Below are 21026 nucleotides of genomic sequence, written 5' to 3' on the forward strand. Positions count from 1 at the left end.
GAGAGGAGAATGTCAGCAGCTCTTCGAGAGTGGGGCCTGATATAGACATCATCAAGCCCCACCCTCAGTACTGCAAATCTCACAATTTGCAGGTCTTTGAGGAGGAGCCAGGCTAAATTACATGATTTGCATCTTTAGCCCCCCTCCCCCCGAAAATCATGGAAAATTATCGCTATCGTGGGGTAGATGTGTGGGGGGGGGGGTGTGACAGTATCTGAGAGGATTGCCCACTTTTCCGGGGGGCCAGGAAGGGGACCCAATTTTCGGGAGCCTCCCGACCATTCCTGGAGGGTAGGCAACCCTGATTAATAGGCATATTTTTTTTTTCAGGACACGAGTGTCTTAATACAAATAATGTCAAGGACTTTACTGTATAAAGCATTAATACAAGTACTTACATTTCTTCCTGTCAAATATTAAGTTATGTTTTTCATCAAACACTATGAAACCAGTCTAGATTCTCAAACAAACAAAGTCTGTGTTAAAAGGTTAGAGAAATTGTCTACAGTGATAAGTTTATCTCTGATCACTACTAGTGAGTCATACAGAAAGTACTCCTACATGCATTGACCTTTTCATATGGAACCCACGCTGAGTCTTTGGTGAAAAGGATATGTGCAGTATATATGCTCCTATGTTAAGTGACAGATAGATTGCATGTAACGTTATTTACATCATATATTTGTGTGCATATAAAGGTGTGGGATTTTTTTTATCCAGAATCAGACGGTATTTAGAATATTGAACCTATTATGTTTCAGATTTATGCATTTAAAATTCTATTACTGATATTTATAACAGAGCTCATTTACTAACAATAAATGTAATTCAGATAGAAACTATGCACTACGGTCACTAGGTCTACAAGCATTAGGTCGGCAAGCATTAGGTTGACACCACTGGGTTGACATGCATGAAGGTTGACATGACTGAAGGGCGACATGGGGTTAGGTCAACAGGGTCATTAGGTCGACACAACCATTAGGTCTATATGGGGAAGGTCAACAGTCAAAAGGTCGACTTGGGGTTTTCACTTTATTGTTTTGAGCCGACAGGCGGTATTTCATGTCCTACCATCCACTAGGGCAAGGTGGGTGAATAAAATAGTGTGCCGAGTGTAGCGAGGCACCATGACCAAAGCATGGTGAGCGCAACGAGCCATGAGAGGGGACACGGTGCTACGTTTCAGTGTCCATGTCGACTGTGTCGACATTCGGGACAAAAAAAGGTCACCCGTCACATTTTTTTTAACGGTATATTTTATACTTGTTCCATTATTTATTGTTTATATGCTTTTTTTGTGATATTATTTTCCCTATACATGTTTTTATAAAAATGCATATTCAATTTCCACAATATTAATTAAGGATACTAGCACTATTCATTACTCTTTTAATATCACGATATTGCAATTATTCAGCGCAGTCATTTCATATTTCTATGTAGAAAGGAAGTCTGAAGGAGGAAGTCTGGGCAGCAATCAGCTCCAATGTGCTAATAATTAGCATTATAAATTCTGCTCTCCCCCTCGTGTATATAGTCAGATGCAGCTCTTCCCCTACACTGAGGGAATCCCAGTAACTTACTTAACTCAACCAATCAGGGCTGAGCTCCAGAGGAGTTCCCCACCTGATTGCATGAAACTGTCTCCATGAAGATGGCTACATCCAATCAGAGCTGAGCTCAGCCCTGCTTGGTTTAAGGGAGTCCCAGTTACTGAAGTGCGATTTTTGAGGCACGGACAATTTTTTTTACGGCAGATCACACACTACCACATGCGCGATTTTCAGTAAACGTGCGATTTTGGACATTCATGTTTAAAAAAACGCACCCTATTACATGTCACCCCTTCTGATAAATCAAGTGTTTGATTTTATCCTGCTCCTTTCATAGTTACCAGCATTTTCCATTGTGAGTATTGGTGGCATTAATGCTTACGTGCTGCGCGTCTGCCTTCAGCAGTGCTATATTGAGGCTATACTATTCCTACATCCAGGGGCGTAGCTAAGGGTTCATGGGCCCTGGTGCGAAAGGTCAGCTTGGGGCCCCCCTACATACAACAAAATTAAAATCTCGGTCTGTTTATATTTTAATACATAACCCTCTATACCCACCACGCACCCTATTCCACCCACATACCCTAAAATCCTTTTCTCCCATATACCCTATTCCCCCTCTTCATCCCACATACAGTATGCTCCATGTTCCTCTCCTCCATTACACACCACCTACTGACCCAACATAAAACCCATATACCGCTACCCCCCACACATCCTGCACTTCAGTCCCTGTTACCCAAAATACATCCCATAACCCTTTATCCCCACCAAAAATACCCTTTTCCACCTTCATACACCCTATAATCCTTTACTACTCCCATATACACCCTAGCCCCCCTGTTCATTTCAAATACACCCCCCCCCCCCTCTTACATCCCACACCTGGGTGGTGACCTCTTTTATGCTTGTATGCAGGACCTCTTACCAGTGCATCTGGGGGACCCGGGCAGGATGTTGTTAGCTAACTGGCTGTCACTCTCTCCTTCCCGAAGGGTCACTTTCCTGGCGCTGCGGCGCAGGCTGGGCTTCGCAGGCTGCCCAATCACAGAGCTCAGAAGTCAGCCGCCCGTCCCAGCCGCTGGCGCTGGAGATTCAGTGACGGCTGTCTTCTGAGCTCTGTGATTGGGCAGCCTGCGCCGGGAGCTGCCTGTCACAGGCGGGAGCAGTGCAGCGGATTGGACACAACAAAGTGCCGAACCGTCACTCGTCGCCCTGCCGCATAACATCGCATTAGCCCACAGTGAACACCCGGTAAAGCTGCCGAAGTGCTGCCCCTAGGCATAGGCTGCTGCCCTAGGCAATTGCCTAGTATGCCTATGCCTAGGGCCGGCTCTGGGCACCTCTCCAACAGTGGTGGGGGTTGGGCCCCCCTGGCTCAGGGGCCCGGTCGCAGGTGCGACCGCTGCGACCCCTGTAGCTATGCCACTGCCTACATCTAGCTATTCATATTAGTTAATACCACAGTGCATGTCAAAATTATACTGTTAGTCAATACAGCTGCACATATTATTGTATACCCAAGCACTGCCTCCCCTGACTGCATGTCCTTGAGGAGAGGTCCCCTCTTGGAAGTAGGAGCCCAGCGCCAGATGACTCACTTGCCTCCCAGAGTTATGCCTCTGGCTCCAACTAAAGGGAGTTGTGAATGCATTCAACACATAGATGCCTACCCTCCTGCATTCTGCAGAAGACTACCTGAAATAATAGCAATCTGCCCAAAGAGTCTAGCAATCTCCATGATTTCACCTAACCCACATATCGCAGCTGTTAAATAAAACAATTACACTCTTTTTCTAAAGTAGGCATGAATGGTTCAATTGCATTTGGAATTTATTGCATAGGCGGTTTTCTGAATTGGTCCAGGATTCACAAAACCGAGGCACGTGTGCAAGTGTCCCAACACTCTCCAGGGTGCCTAGGCACACAGTTTGGGAACCACTGGCATAGGCAAAACATTTATTATCATGTATATTGTGTTAGAAGAAAATAAAGATCACAGAAAATAACTGTAAAAAAATAAATCCAAAACAATGTTATTATCAATACTTGCTAAATGTCCCCAACTATATAATTAATAATGTTATCCCTGATTAAAGGTTTCAGGTGCCCTAGGCTAATGCACATGTAGCTCCCCATGTAATGCTGCTAAATACACAAGCATTAAACCTCAGTGACTCAGCAGTCTTAATACCCGTGTGAATATAAAAAAAAGTTATACAACTGGCATGTAGGATCTAATTCTTGGGGCGTGTTAAGGAGGCTTTGGCTTATGCCATAAAGTAATGGTAACATCAGAAAATTACATTGGCCCAGCCATCTGGCTGGGCCAATGTAATTTTCTTAAGAAAATCTGGCTGGGCCAATGTAAATCTGGCTGGGCCAATGTAATTTTCTTAAGAACCCCCCCCCCCCCCCAGTACAAGCATGGAATATATTAGGCCCATGGTGCCCTAAACTGCCGCCCAATCAGCCTACTGCTTAATCAGGCACTTTAATCACACCCCTTCATCAGGGCACCTTGCAAATTTCTACTAGCAACTTTGATTTCCCTGTAACTAGTTTTCAAAAGTAAGCAAGTATGATTTAGCAAGTTCAAAAGTGCCAGGGTGCTACCAAACTAGAAAGCAAAGTTCTTGTAAGATACTGTAATTGGCAAGTTTGAACACTCAAAAGATTGTTCCAATAAAAACTTTGCTAAACAATTTAGGATTTATTATTTTTTTTTAGAATTAAGTAAAGTATTAAGTAAAAAATAAGTATATATAAAATACTGAGATTCATGGGGTAGTTTCTGCGTTAGCATGTAACATCAGCCCGCATTGCCACTTGCATCCCGCTCAGAATCAGCAGAATATGTTGATTGGCGGCATCGATACATATTATTATAATTTTTGCTACATTTATTGAGATTATATCTGGCCCTGGTCTACGCATGTGTTATTTATTCATGGGTCATAGACAGATACAATAGACGTCAGAAGCCACTTAACCTTCCAGCATGTTTTTCTTTTTTCATTCTGGAATGAAAGCAAGTTTCCCAAATACAGATGGCCGCACTCATTCAGCGGTAGTCTGGCGGTTAGATCGCCAACCGCCAGCCCCAGAAGGGGACGCGCACGCATGTTGAGAAAGAAGAAAATACTGAAGGTATGATTCAGAGGTGGACAGAGGTCTGGGGCGAAATGTAATAGGGTGCGATTTTTAGACTAAAAAAAAATCGCACCAAATCGCACCTTTAAAAATCGCATTTTTTGCCGCGAATTCGCATATGTAATGAGATGCGAATTAGCGGCAAAAAATGCGATTTGCCGCGATTTGCCGCGATTTTTAGTCATGAAAATGTGCGCATTTTCAGTCATGAAAATGTGCGCATTTTTATAAATGCGATTTTGTGCAAAAAAAAAAAAGTAAAAAAAAAAACGGCGTGGGGTCCCCCCTCCTAAGCATAACCAGCCCCGGGCTCATTGAGCCGGACCTGGTTCCAAAAATACGGGGGGACAAAAAGCATAGGGGTCCCCCGTATTTCTGAAACCAGCCCCGGACTCTTGGACTGGTCCTGGTTCCAAAAATACGGGGGACAAAAAATCTGGGGGTCCCCCGTATTTTGAAACCAGCACCGGGCTCCAACAGCCCGCGGTGTCATGCCACAGCCGGGGGACACTTTTTATACAAGGTCCCCCGGCCAAAACATGAGCACCGTGGCTGGTCAGCCTTGGACGGGGTACCTGGAGGAGTGGGGACCCCCCCAATAAAGGGGTCCCCCCCCCCCCCAGGCTTCACCCGTCCAGGGCTGAAGCCCGGGGCTGTCACCGGCGTCCGTGGCCAGTGGACGCCGGCCTGATAGGGTTAAATCCATCATACATATCATTACATTGCTTTTTACCGGCGAACTACAAGTGCCAGCAGACCTCCCCCGCATGCTGGGACTTGGAGAACCACAAGTCCCAGCATGCGGGGCATTAATGGGCCCGCTGGGACTTGTAGTCCACCTGTAAAAAGAATGTTTATAAAAAACACACACACAGAGAAGTACAAGTTTATTACACACACACACCTCAATTTTACACCAGCATACTTACCATTCCTGGATCCAGCGCTGGTCTGGCTGCTTCACAGCCGGCTCCCCCCGCACTGACAGGCAGCGGGGAGAACCGGCTGTCTCCGTTGCTTCTAACAGCCTCTGTAGCGCTGTCCGAGTGCTACAGAGGCTGAGAGCGTGATTGGCTGAGCTACAGTATGCGTCTCCATGGAGACGCATAGCTCAGCCAATCAGGACTGAGCTATGCGTCTCCATGGAGACGCATACTGTAGCTCAGCCAATCACGCTCTCAGCCTCTGTAGCACTCGGACAGCGCTACAGAGGCTGTTAGAAGCAACGGAGACAGCCGGTTCTCCCCGCTGCCTGTCAGTGCGGGGGGAGCCGGCTGTGAAGCAGCCAGACCAGCGCTGGATCCAGGAATGGTAAGTATGCTGGTGTAAAATTGAGGTGTGTGTGTGTAATAAACTTGTACTTCTCTGTGTGTGTGTTTTTTATAAACATTCTTTTTACAGGTGGACTACAAGTCCCAGCGGGCCCATTAATGCCCCGCATGCTGGGACTTGTGGTTCTCCAAGTCCCAGCATGCGGGGGAGGTCTGCTGGCACTTGTAGTTCGCCGGTAAAAAGCAATGTAATGATATGCATGATGGATTTAACCCTATCAGGCCGGCGTCCACTGGCCACGGACGCCGGTGACAGCCCCGGGCTTCAGCCCTGGACGGGTGAAGCCTGGGGGGGGGACCCCTTTATTGGGGGGGTCCCCACTCCTCCAGGTACCCCGTCCAAGGCTGACCAGCCACGGTGCTCATGTTTTGGCCGGGGGACCTTGTATAAAAAGTGTCCCCCGGCTGTGGCATGACACCGCGGGCTGTTGGAGCCCGGTGCTGGTTTCAAAATACGGGGGACCCCCAGATTTTTTGTCCCCCGTATTTTTGGAACCAGGACCGGTCCAAGAGTCCGGGGCTGGTTTCAGAAATACGGGGGACCCCTATGCTTTTTGTCCCCCCGTATTTTTGGAACCAGGTCCGGCTCAATGAGCCCGGGGCTGGTTATGCTTAGGAGGGGGGACCCCACGCCGTTTTTTTTTTATAAAAACACTTTTACACATTTTTATTAACAGAACCATGCACAGATCTCAATGATCTGTGCATGGTTCTGTCAAATTCGCCTGTCAGAACCTGGTCTATTTTTTTTGCGATTTTTGGTAACATTGACCAAAAATCGCACCCTATTACATTTGCGAGTTGTATACTTTATAATGGGAAAACATCTGGATGCGAATTGAAATGTGACTAAAAATCGCACTTCTAAAAGTGCGATTTCGCGGTAAAAAGTGCGATTTTTTACCGCGATTTTCAACCTATTAAATGTGCGATTTTCGGAAAATGTGCGATTTCGGCCGTTTTTGACCAAAAATCGCACATGTCTAAAAAATCGCACCCTATTACATTTCGCCCCTGGTTTCATCTGTGGCTTTTGTCACAGCAATATTGACAAAACATACCACTGCACATTTATGCTTATGCTCCAGTCGATGGCTTCCTAGTGAGATGTCCACTGGCTATGGCTCTAATCAGCTTCCATCAACCAGACATAGTATAAACCCAAGAGTCTATGGCTGCCCCTGAAAGTGGTAATGTAATCCATGACACCAGCATGCCACCAAAAAATTCTGGAGATAAAAGAAAGAAATTACTATTGAAATTGCCTGATGCAACGCATCTTGGTCTAAGCGTCCAGTGTTCACATCTCTATGTTACATTCATCAGCTAGATTTCTAAAATGTTAACGAACAACCAGGAACGCGTGGGAATGTTGGACTCTGTCAGGTGATAAACCTGAGCATTCCAGACATAATCACCTGATAATCCGCACCAATGAGCAGGAACTGTTTTATATTTAAATCTTCACCTGGATCCAGCATGTCGCCAGAGCATGATATGCCTTAAATGGATCCTTCATGGCTTTAGCACCATTTCTGGTCTCCAGTGCCTGCATCACCCAGCAGAGTATGGGATATCACCTGATCTGGACTCACTTAACTCAACCACCCCCCCCAATTGGGTTTTTGTAAAGGGCATAGTTACATTATCCTGCTGGTGTTTGTCAAATCTCCATGTGCTGATTCCGGAACTGTGACCAGGGCACGGTGGGTTCCAGGGCTTTGCATCAGAGTGATTGGCATTCCTGAATAACTTTCAGTTCCCAAGTTCCAGATACAGGTCCAGTTCCAGGTCTGGGTCAGATTTAGTTCCTAGTTGCAATTCCCACCTCTAAGTTCATTAGTCTTTGGTACCTAACCTAAGTTCTCAAGAACTGTATTGTACTGGGTTTCTTTGAAAAGCCTCCTTAGTTCCTACAATGAGTTGCAAAACCGCTAACCTTTATTATGTTAATGGGTTGAGTTTCTCACAAATGGTTCTAGGTTAACAATCACGAATTCTCGAGCCGTACCCTAGAACAACTCAAGTCAATGGTATCATTCTTATGCCACTACTGTTTCCTGGCGACTCCATGAGCAAGAGTTTCTTAGAGGCACCATGTTTCACCTTTGCAATAAAGCCCAAGGGTCCCAAGACGGATCTACAGAATACCTAATATATGATAAATGGATCTCTATGCAATTCTGGTATGTATCCACCTGCAATAACCATAAGGATGCATAAAAGATTTGAAACATGTTCTAAATTTGTCTACCTCAAAATCAGCGCATGAATGTGGTACTGTATGTGCAAAAGATCGGACACCCTTCCAGGTATTTCCTTTTTAAGACATCAAATCCTGGCTGACTTGTTAGGCCTTATATGAAGCTACAAGGGGGAACAATATCTATAAATACTATAATCCTTCTTATTTTTTAGGATGTTGTGTCTTCTCTGCAACCTCTAAACAGCTGACAGAGTATTAACAAATACATATAAATGACAATAACAAAGATAGGAAAGGCTATAAAAAGATATCTAAATGTTTTCAACTTGCACATTTCTGTCAGAAACATCCTTAAGACATGTAGGTTAGAAGTCAAGATCTTGTAGACTCAAAAAGTCTTCTAAAACTGCTTGTTAACTGTTCAAAACTGAGCCCACAAAGCAAAGGACCTGTAGAATGGATTAGCTGCCACCAGGATAGTGATCCACAGTGTTATACATTGACATTAGAGCAACCCAATGGTACATGGCTGTCCGTGCAGGTGGAATTGCATCTTTGGATGCAATTTGTGTCTCTGAGCACATCACCAATACATCCTACTAGCAAAAGTCACACTCCAGTTACCACCCAGAAATGACTGTTGAAATCACATCTTGGTATTAGTGTTATTTACAAAGTCCAGCGGTCACACATTTCTATGCTCCATGCATCAGGCAAACTTCCAAAATGTAAACAAGCAACCAGGAACATGAGCGTTGGCTATCTTATACTATGTCAGATGATTAACCTGAGTGTTCCAGCCATACTCACCTGATCATCTGCACCAATGAGCCTGAACTGCTTCCTATTTTAATCAGCACCTGGAGCCAGCGCACTGCTAGATCAAAAAATGCTTTCAAGAAATCATTCTTGGCTCCAGACCCTAGTATCTCTACTGTTTCTTGTTCACTGCTGTAACCTCTGCATTCATTGTGTTTTTCAGTACCTGTGTATTACACAATAATGATCAAGATTGACTAGATTGTTAGCTCCTCAGAGCAGGGCCCTCTTGTTGTCAAAGCCCTCTTCTCTTCACATTTCACTTACAGCACTCCCATATTCAAACACTCAGTGACCATCTTCGTCCGCATACTCATCTCCATCTATGGCCACCAGACTCTAGTAGTACGTTGATCAAGTCCTCACTACTTACATTTAGGCTGTAATGTGTATTGAATTATGGCGCTCTTTTTACCTGTACTCTATTTTTAATATGTTATTTATTAACTGTATGTTAAGTTTTGCCTCCCTGTGCTGTTCCTTTCTATGGTGCTGCAATATTTCTAGATATCCAGAATGCAAAGTATTCATAACATTTTAATACAGTAGTAGCCCATTCTAGCCTTTGGGCTACAGATCTGGGTTGTAGTTGTTGAAGGTTTCCCCAGGAACCCTCTGCCAGAAATTGCCACTGTGTATGGTAGTCAGCATGACCACACATGCACAGCTGCCCACTTTTGGCCGAAAAGGTCCAAGCTGGCAGTTAACCATGGGGTAGACCCAGTGGCTAATTGGATATGCCCCTGCCTCAAACCTATTATTGCCAGCTGATTAACAATGTTGATACTAGATTCTAAAGTAATGAAAAAGATTATCAAAGTCTGAGATACAGTGAAATCTGAAACAATCTGACTATTAATTAAACGTTTGCTGACATTGTACCAAAATAATTGTTACTGGTACAACTAGACTAGCCCAGGATGTAACTGATTACAGACCTAGATGATGTCACCTCTCTTCTACACCATGTATTTTCATAGATACTTGAAACAGGATTGGGCAAAATTACACCTTATAGGTCCTTTTTTTTCCCTCGGCAAATAACCTGGATGTTCCTATTTACATACACATTATTCTATTATTGTTTATATGGGCCATAAAACCCTAAAGCATATTGAACTAAATCCCAGACAGGCACTTTGTTTCTAGGTTTGCATTCAGACCTGGGATGACAAATACCAGTGTATCTTTGGAAGAATATACAAAGTCATTGAAGAAATAACTATTATTCCTCATTCGTGAATTTTGTCGGCCATACAGTTACTCAGGATCTCTATTTCCAAATCATTGAAGCTCCAGAGTAGACTGTTGCATAGACAACCTCCCATCTTCTGTTTTTTACTGCCATAAACTCATGGCATTAAATTTACAGACTGGCTTCTCCAAATAATCTGTCTCAAGTGTTATGCGCCATTTACAGAGATAAAATCTAGCTGCTTGCCATATATGTCAGAAATAAGACTCCCAGGTCTCCTCACCTCGACCTCACACTTCTTCCTGTGTCATCAAATGAAAGAGATTTTGGGGGAGAGTTATCAAAGCCTGGAAGAGCCCATCGTGTAAAATGACTTGTGCTGATTGGCTGGTACTTTATCTCTCTATTTTATCTTTCTCTAATCCTCCTCTGTCCTGTAGATCCGTCCCTATTCTTTAGTTTCTGCTGCAACTCTTGAGTTCTGTACTGGTTTTAGTTTGAATACCAGAGAAACTGTTCCGGCCTGCTGGCATGTGCCACTAGTACGAATCCCAGGACTCTCCTTCAAGATCTGCTGATATCATTCATTAACTGGCCTGCTAAACCTTAGACCCATTATCCATGGATTTCAGAATGGATACAGCTTTAGCAAGAGTGATAGGGTTTTTTATTCTTCTACTTCTTAAAGGAAAGGCTACATTGGTCTCTATAAGATATGTAAATATGGCACCTATGGGTTCCCAAACATGGTCCTCAAGGACTTTTACCAGTTCATATGTTTCAGGTCACCCAGCAGGTGCACCAAAATGTCACATTTTAAAAATCCTCAGGTGACCTGGAAAACGTGAACTGTGAGGCTGGGAACACATTAGATTACTTTTTTTTTAATGATTTGGCCAATTTTAACGGTTCATTCAGAACAACAATATGATCAAAATGTCCTTTGTGTACTCAATATGTCGCTCCTGCGAGTTGTCATTGTCATCCTCCATAAGCCATGCATGCAGCATGGCCCCATCCATCACTCCATCGCTGAAGGCATCAGCAGGTGTGTATTCACTTCCCGATGCCAGCTCCTTTACCAGGTCCCTTCATTGTGCTGGGTGCACATCATCTAATGTGTACATAGCTTTAGGGGTCCTTGAGGACCAAGTTTAGGGAATCAAAGGTTTAGACTTATGAAACAGAAAATTACTTTATTGAAAACTGTGCTCTGCTCCAAATTTAATAATTATCAATAGAATTTCTATACAGTACATCCCATATTAAAAAAGGCTAATGCTGCTCTTACCTCTAGAGGGAATTCAATTGTTTTACGCACCAGCAGTAACTAGATGGCCACCAGCGTAGCAAATTAAGTGTTGCTTCCAGCTCAGTCGCTAGCGCTGACATTCCTGTTATGCTGTTCCGTCATGTTGACGGACTGTTAACTAGTTGCAAATAATTGCGCTGCCTATAAGGCACACCGCAGGCAAGACACATTTTATGCTGTTGTACAAAGTGCTAGGAGTCACTGGCCGCAGAAGGGTGATTACTGATCATCAACTACATCAGTATTAAGAAATACACTGGTGCATTTTCATTGTGAAGCTAACTGGCCCTTATTTCTGTAGAAACTCTTAATAGAAGAAATCCTTTTAAAGTAAAAAAAAAATGCTGAGAAACTGTGTGGATGTCCTACGAAAGTATCAAAGATGGACATTAATAATTTATTTTCTATTAACAGTTGATTTTCTAGTGCTTAAAAGGTGCAGATGTTATACTTTCCTCGACATTAGCCATGTTTTTTTTTAAAGGTCTGAAATTTTATTGCTCATAAAATTATCAACATGATTTTATGACACAAAAATAGCACTTTGGCTTATTGCTGTGAGGTCATTTAAAACACTACAGGATACAGAGTATCAATTACAACAGCATGAGATATTAAATAGATTCATCTAAACTGTGAATTAAGTGGACAAAAATATTTATTTTGGCAACATGTAAACATTTGCGTCTGAGAGAAAAATCCTTAACTGGTAGGAGAATATTCTGATTTTTTTATTTCTGATATATGATGTGTCTGGATCAATTGTAGCATCAACATCTGGCAGTTTTCTACTGGGCTTATCTGTTAATCCTTTGGCATGGTAAAGGGTCATATAAACATGTTATATCATTTTGAATGTCTTCCTCTGATTTGCTGAATCTCTTTTTTGTAGATAATGTAAAGGGTTATAAAAGTAGTTCTAAATTACAGTATGCTGTCTGTTTATTTTTCAATCACCAGTAATATATTTTTTTTACCGGTTTAAGGAAAGGATAAATTTATATTAGGAGGTAAAAGTTAGGAAAATATATCATATAGTAATGTATGTATAATAAATGTATTACTTAAGGTTTAACCATCGGTTACAAATTGCAAAAAAGTTTTACAATGTCATGTAATGTAATGTAATTTCTAAATTATTTTTGTTAAAACTGGATTTTTATTCTGCTGAACAGGAAGTTTAAACATCCACATTACATAATTAAAAGTAGTCAATTAAGTCTGTTTATTCATTGTCATGATCTAGTCAAAATGTGCTCCACAAATACTAGTATTCCAGGACAGATCACAATCACATGTCAAGAAGTAGGAACATCTCACTACATATTGACTTAGCATTATAATACTTTAGAACAGGCATGTCCAACGTTGGCCCTCCAGGTGTTTTGAAACTACACATCCCAGCATGCTTTGCCACAGTTTTGTTATTAGAGAATGCTAAAACTATTGCAAAGCATGCTGGGATGTGTAGTTTCACAACATCTGGAGGGCCAACGTTGGACATGCCTGCTTTAGAATATATGTTATATGACAGAAGTTTAGCGCTGTACCTCACCTTTATGATGCACAGACAGCCACCAGATGGTGCTCACACACCCTTCCACACACACATCTATACACACACGCACACACACACACACACACACACACATACACACTCCCAACCAGGGGCGGAACTACTGGCAGTGCAATGCCAAACCATTTTCTGGATAATTTAAATTTTAAAGGACAGACAACTTTAATGTAATGATTTGCATGCACGGTCACCACATAACATTAAATAACACATTGTTCTGGTTTCATCTGTGTCTTTCATCAATGCCATTATATAATATATAGGAAGGTTTGTTTACTTAGGTTGAAATTGGATCAGGCTGCACCGTGCACATTGGATAAAGTTGATTCCACAAACTGAGCCATATCCCAGAGAAATAAAAATATTGAAATCAGTAGTATGCAATCTAGTGATCGTTTTATGCATATTTATGTTTTGTTTTAGACTGTAATGGGGCCTACACACGTAGCGATTTTGTGTCATTTTTAAAGCGATCTGATTAGGCCCTTATTCTGATTGACTCGATCGGGGGAGAATTTGCATCCTTGCGAGTCACTCTAACCCCGCCTTGCGAATGGTTAGCCGGCGCCACCCATTCGCTCACTGGATGCGTTCACAAGGCTTGCAAAAGAATGTTTTACATGAACATCCATTCGCCCCCCCCGCACGTGCATCACAAATGCATTAGCATTTGTACGCCCAACGTTTTAATGGGAACGCCCAAGAAACGCTTGGTGTTCATACATGCTAATGGCCCAGGCCAGCACCCTATGCCCCTCTCCACCCCCCTCTTGCAAGGCTGAGAACGTGCACTCAGAGAACAGACTTTTTGCCGAGAATGCACGCACCCAGCGTATACACATGCGCAGAAATGCTGCTGCGCATACGCAAAACATTGGTCCCCATGCGAATTCACAGCTGAGCAAGTCAACCAGAATAAGGGTCTTAATTTGATCAGATCATTTAGAAAATGACCCTACATCTCTCCGTGTGTAGGGGGCCACAACGATAGTGGGCCCGCGCGTCACTATCACCTGGTGATGTAGATAACGTATGCATGATAAATACAGGGAGCTCAGAATGTGAACCATAAATGTATGAGAACCAACATAAGAATATTTCGCACTTTGCAGGTCATAACATGGTTGATGATGCTCCCAAGAGTCCAATTAGACTAATCAGAAAAAGAGAGGGAAAGAAAACTCTGGTGCTCACCGGAGAACATGGCCTTTACAGATTGCTCGGCACAAATTGCTGAGACATCGCTGTGCAGTGCTGTGTGCTGAGTGATCTGAGTGATCTACATTGCTCAGATCGATGGTGCCCTGTGTGTAGGCCCCATCATGTTGTTAATATTATAGCCTCATAGAAGTGAACATGCAAGTTTCCATGTGTACCTAAAGGAATGTATTTGAGCCATTTTGTACATCATTTTCTAACATGTTTCTGTCTCATCAGATTTCACTAATGGATTTATTCCCTGTTAATGCGTATATTTTTGTTTGGAAAATGGTTCTATCTTCATGTCTTAGAATTAAAAAGAATGTAGTTATTAGAAGCTTTGTCAGCAGTTTTACCGGACAGATTGTGATCATGCCATTCCTGAATGTATGAACAGTATAATTAAGACCCATTAAACAATTTAGTGCTCTATGTTCTTTAAACTGAACACTTGAAGTTCTTATCTTGTCATTTACAAATTCCTGCTGCGTTCTCTCTATCTCCTCTTTTAATCTGTAAACTTATCTTATTGACCTTTTCTTCAACTACGATAAAGTTCTAAATTTCTCTTGCAAATATATATTTGGAAACGATCCTGTTTGTATAAAGCACTGGGATTTAAAAAAAATCTCAACAACATTTAATTACAAATTAGTTTTGAAACACTTGGGGTGCAATGTGTGTTTTTTACTACATTTCCATATGTTCAAAGCATGGCAATGCCAGGATTTAGTGTGGAGGATAAGTTCAGCATTTGCACGTCTTAAGGTGCGCACACACTAGAAAGATCTGCGATCTTAAGATGTGCGCATAAATTAGTCTTGAAATCCTTGGTCCATCCTGGACAAAAGATTTCAGGCAAGCGCACATCTTTACCAAAGATTTTTCTGAAGATCCCATGTGCGTTCCTATGGATCTTTTGTTAAATCTTCTGATCTTTCATGCAGCACGTAAGATCAGAAGATTTAGCAAAAGGTCCACGGGAGCGCGCATTGGACCGATAAAAATCGTTCTAGAGTGTGGGCACCTTTACCCTATAAAAGCGTATTGGCTTATTTCTGCTTCTTGCCGCCTATCCACACATATCGTGACGCTGTCCTCCTCCAAGCCTCCTAAGCTTGCAGCCTCCTAGCGGTTGCCAGTCCCCGCCACCTGGTGCTCAGCACTTCCAGATACCTGACCTCCTTTATTCCAAGCAGCACAGTCATCTGTTCATCCTCACCTTCATGCTTAAGGGAGAAGGAGCCTTGGACTCATTGAAGAGTGACCTCACCATTCCTCCTTGGAATTATCAGCATTTTTTGAGAAAGACCAGAATCTGCCTGGCCTGGGATGATGAGGAGATCCACAGACAAGCCCCAATTGCTGAACCAAGTACAAGTAGGGTATTCCAGTGCCTGCTTCATGCCCAGGTAACATTGGGAGGACATTTTTGGGAAATTTTGTTGCGGAACCTCCAGTTCAGCTGTACTGTGCGTGGCAGAGGCTTTTCAGCCTGATGGCAGTGTTGGCTATAAATGCCGATGGGAACAGGTGGCGTAATTTTGAAAACTGCAGCAAGCGGTTTACAATATGAAATGCTTGTTGAAGGTTAAGAAAGCCAAGGGCCAGATGTATCAAGCTTCAAAAAGTGATAAAATGGAGAGTGATAAACAGTCAACCAATCAGCTCCTACCTGTTATTTTTTCAAACCCAGCCTGTGACATGGCAGTTACGAGCTGATTGGCTGGCTGTTTATCACTCTCCATTTTTATCACTTTTCAAGCTTAGTACATCTGGCACCAAGTCTGCCCACTTGAGGTGGTTCCCCTTATGGTGGCACATACACAGAATATGAGTAGGCCATAGAGGTCATCATCCCGCAAGAAGTCATAAGTCCTTCTGGAGTCACAATTTTGTGAAATTTAAAGTATGTATTTCTAGTATATTAACTTGTTACAGTTTATTTCTATTATTATTATTATTATTATTATTATTATTATTACTCAAAATTCATTGCAGAATTTTGCAAAAACAAGTTGTAGACATTAAGTTCAAAAAAATGTGTATTAAAATGTTAATGTGTTAAATATTTTTAAATTAACATATTACCTTTATGTGTGTGTTTCCATACCTAGATGATTGGTTGTGGTTAATAAGTCTGATTTGATGTATACATCGATGGTGTCTGTTAAATGGTAGTGTAGCTTCTTGTTTTAATTTGTTACAGTTCACATCACCTGCAGAAATCACAGTATTTTAGCCATTCATGGTTAACATGAATGATCATTTTATCTTTACAAATCAATGTTAAATGGCGAAAATACATGTGTACATGTGTAAAAACATATTTGTGTACTGCATCCACAGTGTTTGTCCATACCAACAGTACATCTGTTCTTAATTCATAGGCATTCACATTCATGTGACTTTGCAATATACTTGTGCACAGGTATGTAAAAAGTTAATGTTAAAACAAACACACACATTTCTTAGCGTAAAATAACATTTATATTACATTACATGGCCAAAAGGAAAAATGAACAATCCAGGCATCATTGCAAATATTCAATGATTCAAAACCGTGAAAGTCATATTTTAATTATGTTGTTAATGCATAATGTATTGTGCCATGTGTACGTAACATTAGATACACACATAACCATTGTGACTAATAAATATAAAGCAATATGATCATTTTTACAGTCCCCAAATGCCCTGCCCCCACCTTAATATGGGCCGCTGCAGAATTATATGTAGAGCCTCAGGAAGTGGCTGGTAAGAAATGATGTCGGTGTGAATATATTTTGAAACAATACGTAATGAATGTATTTTTTCTTGGGGACATCATCGCTGGTGACACCTCCATGGAGGATCTCTACTGTGTCATCATTGCCTCCTGAACAGCTGCTGATTTCACCACCAGCATCGCATTCTCCAACGGTGAAAGGTATGAGTGAACCCTCAAAACAAAAAGAAAACTAAAAAACAATTACAATTATACAATACGTTTATTGATAATATGGGTATTTTGGATGCAACAATAAACAAAGGGATGTATCATTTTTGTTGGTCTCTATTGCTGCAAATGCCATTTACCTTAAAAATGTTTAAGATTCCATTTAAAAATCACATGGTAAGTTGCTTTGTGAAAGCAATCGGATCATAGTTATTTCCATTTTAAAGTTGAAAAATATTTAATAAGCACAGAGCTATGCAAAGCCGTCCTCAAAGCCATTCATCTGCTGGTAATTCCAGCAGATGAGCGGCTTTCCCGGCAATGATGCTGGGCCTTTCACCGCTCATTGCCGGGCCATACACACCGGGCGGCTTTGAGCTGAAAGCCACTCAAACTTGCTGTTTTGAGCGGCTTTCAGCTCAAAATCACCCAGTGTGTATGGGTCTTTAAAATGTTAAAACAAACAGCTAAATGGCTTAATTTGGAGATAATTGCACATTTCAGATTTCAGCACATCACATTATAAAAATAGTGAAATAGTGGTTTATTTTGTAGATAACATTTAATAATTAGAACTCTATACTATAATTTTGCAGTTAAAAACAAAATAGTTAATTTGCTACCATTATCCTCTTCAGACAGGTGAAGCGCACTTGTTGGCTAAAAAAAATGTTTAACGTTTTTAAGTGCCAGTTATAAGTTATTGCACACTTGCATTTTTTTCAGTAGCTAATCATCCAAAATGTTCTTTTTTATTTATTATTAATGTCTTGTTTTTATTATAACTTTTATTATCACTAACACATATTATAGTTGAGAAAATACGTATAGAAATAACAGGTAAAGGCATAACATTAATAATGCAGCAATAAGTTTATTAAATGGACTGTTGACAATTGACGAACCTCTGCAGACAATATGAAAAATGGTCTTTTCAAATTAATTCAGGTTAATCTCTCTGCCAATTTATCATGAGTGTCAAAAGCATGGCTATACGGAGCGTATTTTAATCTCACGTCATACACTTAAACTCCTTGCTGATGATAAATGGTCAAAGTGTTCTACAACTCCTACTTACACAATAATAAAATGAAACATTGTGTACTTAGATTATAGTTTTTTATCCAAAATTTAGAAATGAAGAGCAAATTATTAATTAACATATGCTTTGAATCTATAGCAACTTGGAATCGGTCTTCTTAAACGCAGTGGAAAAGTATCAACTCAATGTTGACCTCTTGAGAGGTACTAATGAAGAGCCAATTTGGCACTGGAGATTAAAGAGAAAACTCGGATGATCAGAAATAATATTGCTAAAGATATAAATATACATTGTTCTTTTCTGTGCATTATATTTGCTTCTTTCACCAAGACAAGTAGAGATAGAATAGTGTAACGAATTACATGTTTTGTATGAGACCACAGACATATTTACTGTATATCTGAGTCCTGCAGTTACAAAAGTATAACAGAAAATAAATCCAAAAGAAATACATTCAGGACCCTATTACTCTTTCCTCCCGGGTTCAGTGTGTTATGGATTTGGGGGTTACCCACCGTTGGAGTCCGGAGACAGGGTCGTGAGGGTGTTGGTGTGGTGCTGCAGGAGGCAGGGAGCTGGAGATCAGGCGTAAGCCCGTAGCTGGGACCGCTGTTTAGGACGGCCACAGCGAAACCTACACTGACTCTGTTGAGTCCCCCGGGCAGATGGAATACCCCTGCAGAGTGCTAGGCTTCGCCTGTAGCCGCCGCGTTCGAAAGAGCCAGTTACGCCAGCTCTAACCCCGATGCAGCCAGGTGTTATGATGTGACAAAGGGTAAGCGATCGCCAGGGGGTATCACAAGAGGACCGTCTAACTACCGGGCCTAACTGGGGGAGAACCCCTGACTGCCGGCACCTGGCCAAGAGCGGGGAGAAGCGACCCAGTCGCAGACACAATGAGGGAAATAGGGAATCTCGGAATGTAGACACTGAGAGATTATGATTCCCCAAAACCAGGTGCAGTGGGAAAAGGGAACAACCCCTGCCTGACAGAAGCTAGGGCGACAGACAAAAATAAAGCAGAGGAAAAGACAGGTACTTATGTAATAACCAGATAATGGACCCACGGAGGGGCGCAGCCACGGCGGGCCTGAGGTGTGACAACAAATAATAACCAGGCTCCAAAGGAGCACTTACGTGACCCACAGGCAAGGAGGGTAATGGGAACAGGCACAGTGACAGCCTGGGACAAGATGAGAATCCTGCAGACAGAACGGCTAAGGAGCTTGGACAAATAGAGAGAACTCCAGGGACAGGAACAGAAGAGATCCTGGGACCGGGTATGGGCGCTGAATGCTTGGGAAGCAAGAAGCTGAGCTGCAGAGGTTATATCCTGGGATCCAAACAGGAGACTGGAACAAGGGACCAGGAAGCGTGGCTGGGAGCAAACAGAAGTTCCCTGCACATGCAGCAGGAACTTAAACAGAAAGCTATCACTGGCACAGATCCCCAGGAGAGCATGGCTTATAAAGGCCTCAGGTGATTGAAACAGCTGGTGGATCTCCAGGCTGCTCCTGATTAACGAGCTAATACCTCACAGCCTGTGAATAATAGCTCAAAGAACACAGGGCTGTAATGGCAACAGACCTACCACTGGAGGCCACCAGTGAGTCAAAAAGCCAAACAGAAACAAAACAGATTGAACCATAAAACCTGGCTCCTGACACAGTGAGGATATTGGGTTCGATTCCCACCATGGCCCTAACTGTTCGGAGTTTGTATATTTTCCCCATGCTTGCGTGGGTTTCCTCCGGGTACTCCGGTTCCCATCCACAATCCAAAAATATACTGGTAGGCTAATTGGCTCCCAACAAAAATTAACCCTAGACTGTCTGTGTGCGTGTATATGTGTGGTAGGGAATATAGATTGTAAGCTCCACTGGGGCAGGGACTGATGTGAATGTTCAACTATACTCTGTAAAGCGCTGCGGAATATGTGTGCGCTATATAAGAAACTGTTAATAAATAAATATGGGCCCCAGGTTTTAAGAGGGCATGGCCACATCAGGCATTCATGGAGATACTATGCCAAAGAACGTGGCAGACTGAAGTGCACTGCGTTTACTGGATACTAGTATTTTCAGACTGAAAATGGATGGATACAAGTAATTGCAAACTTAAGTGCACTATGTAGAAAGGAGACTGGTAATAGCTGGTCTTTAAACCCCTTTATCCACTGTCAACTCTCTTCTCTGACCACACCCTCATCTCCCCTTGACTCTCTGCCTTTGACATTTGCCACCTACTTCACACACAAAATTGACTCCATACATCAGGACATTACAGTATCCCAGTAAACCCTCAGCAACCTAGCTACTCCATTCCCTGGCCAATTCCTCATCCATCTTATCATCTCTGACCACCTTTTCCCTGCATATGCAGAATGGCCAGAGGGACCAGTAGACAAGGGTCAGAAATGAATGTTAAGGCTAGTAAAGGTAGAGCAACAGGAGAGAGAATAGCCGAAAAGTTTCCCTGGCCAGTACATTGATAATGCAAAGAGCTTATTAAATAAGTTTACTGAAATTGCAGCAGGTATAGTGGACGTCATTCAATAAAAGAGCATGGTGTCACCTCAGCAATGCCGAGCCTATTTTGGCACTGTTGGGCTGGTCAGTATTAGTCATTTGTTTGAAGTACTCACTAAATAACACTCTGTTATTTCCAAAATCATTTTAGGTATCTGAAAATACTATTA

This window comes from Crinia signifera, chromosome 2 (assembly GCF_055691185.1).
Source record: "Crinia signifera chromosome 2, ASM5569118v1, whole genome shotgun sequence".
Classification (NCBI taxonomy): domain Eukaryota; kingdom Metazoa; phylum Chordata; class Amphibia; order Anura; family Myobatrachidae; genus Crinia; species Crinia signifera.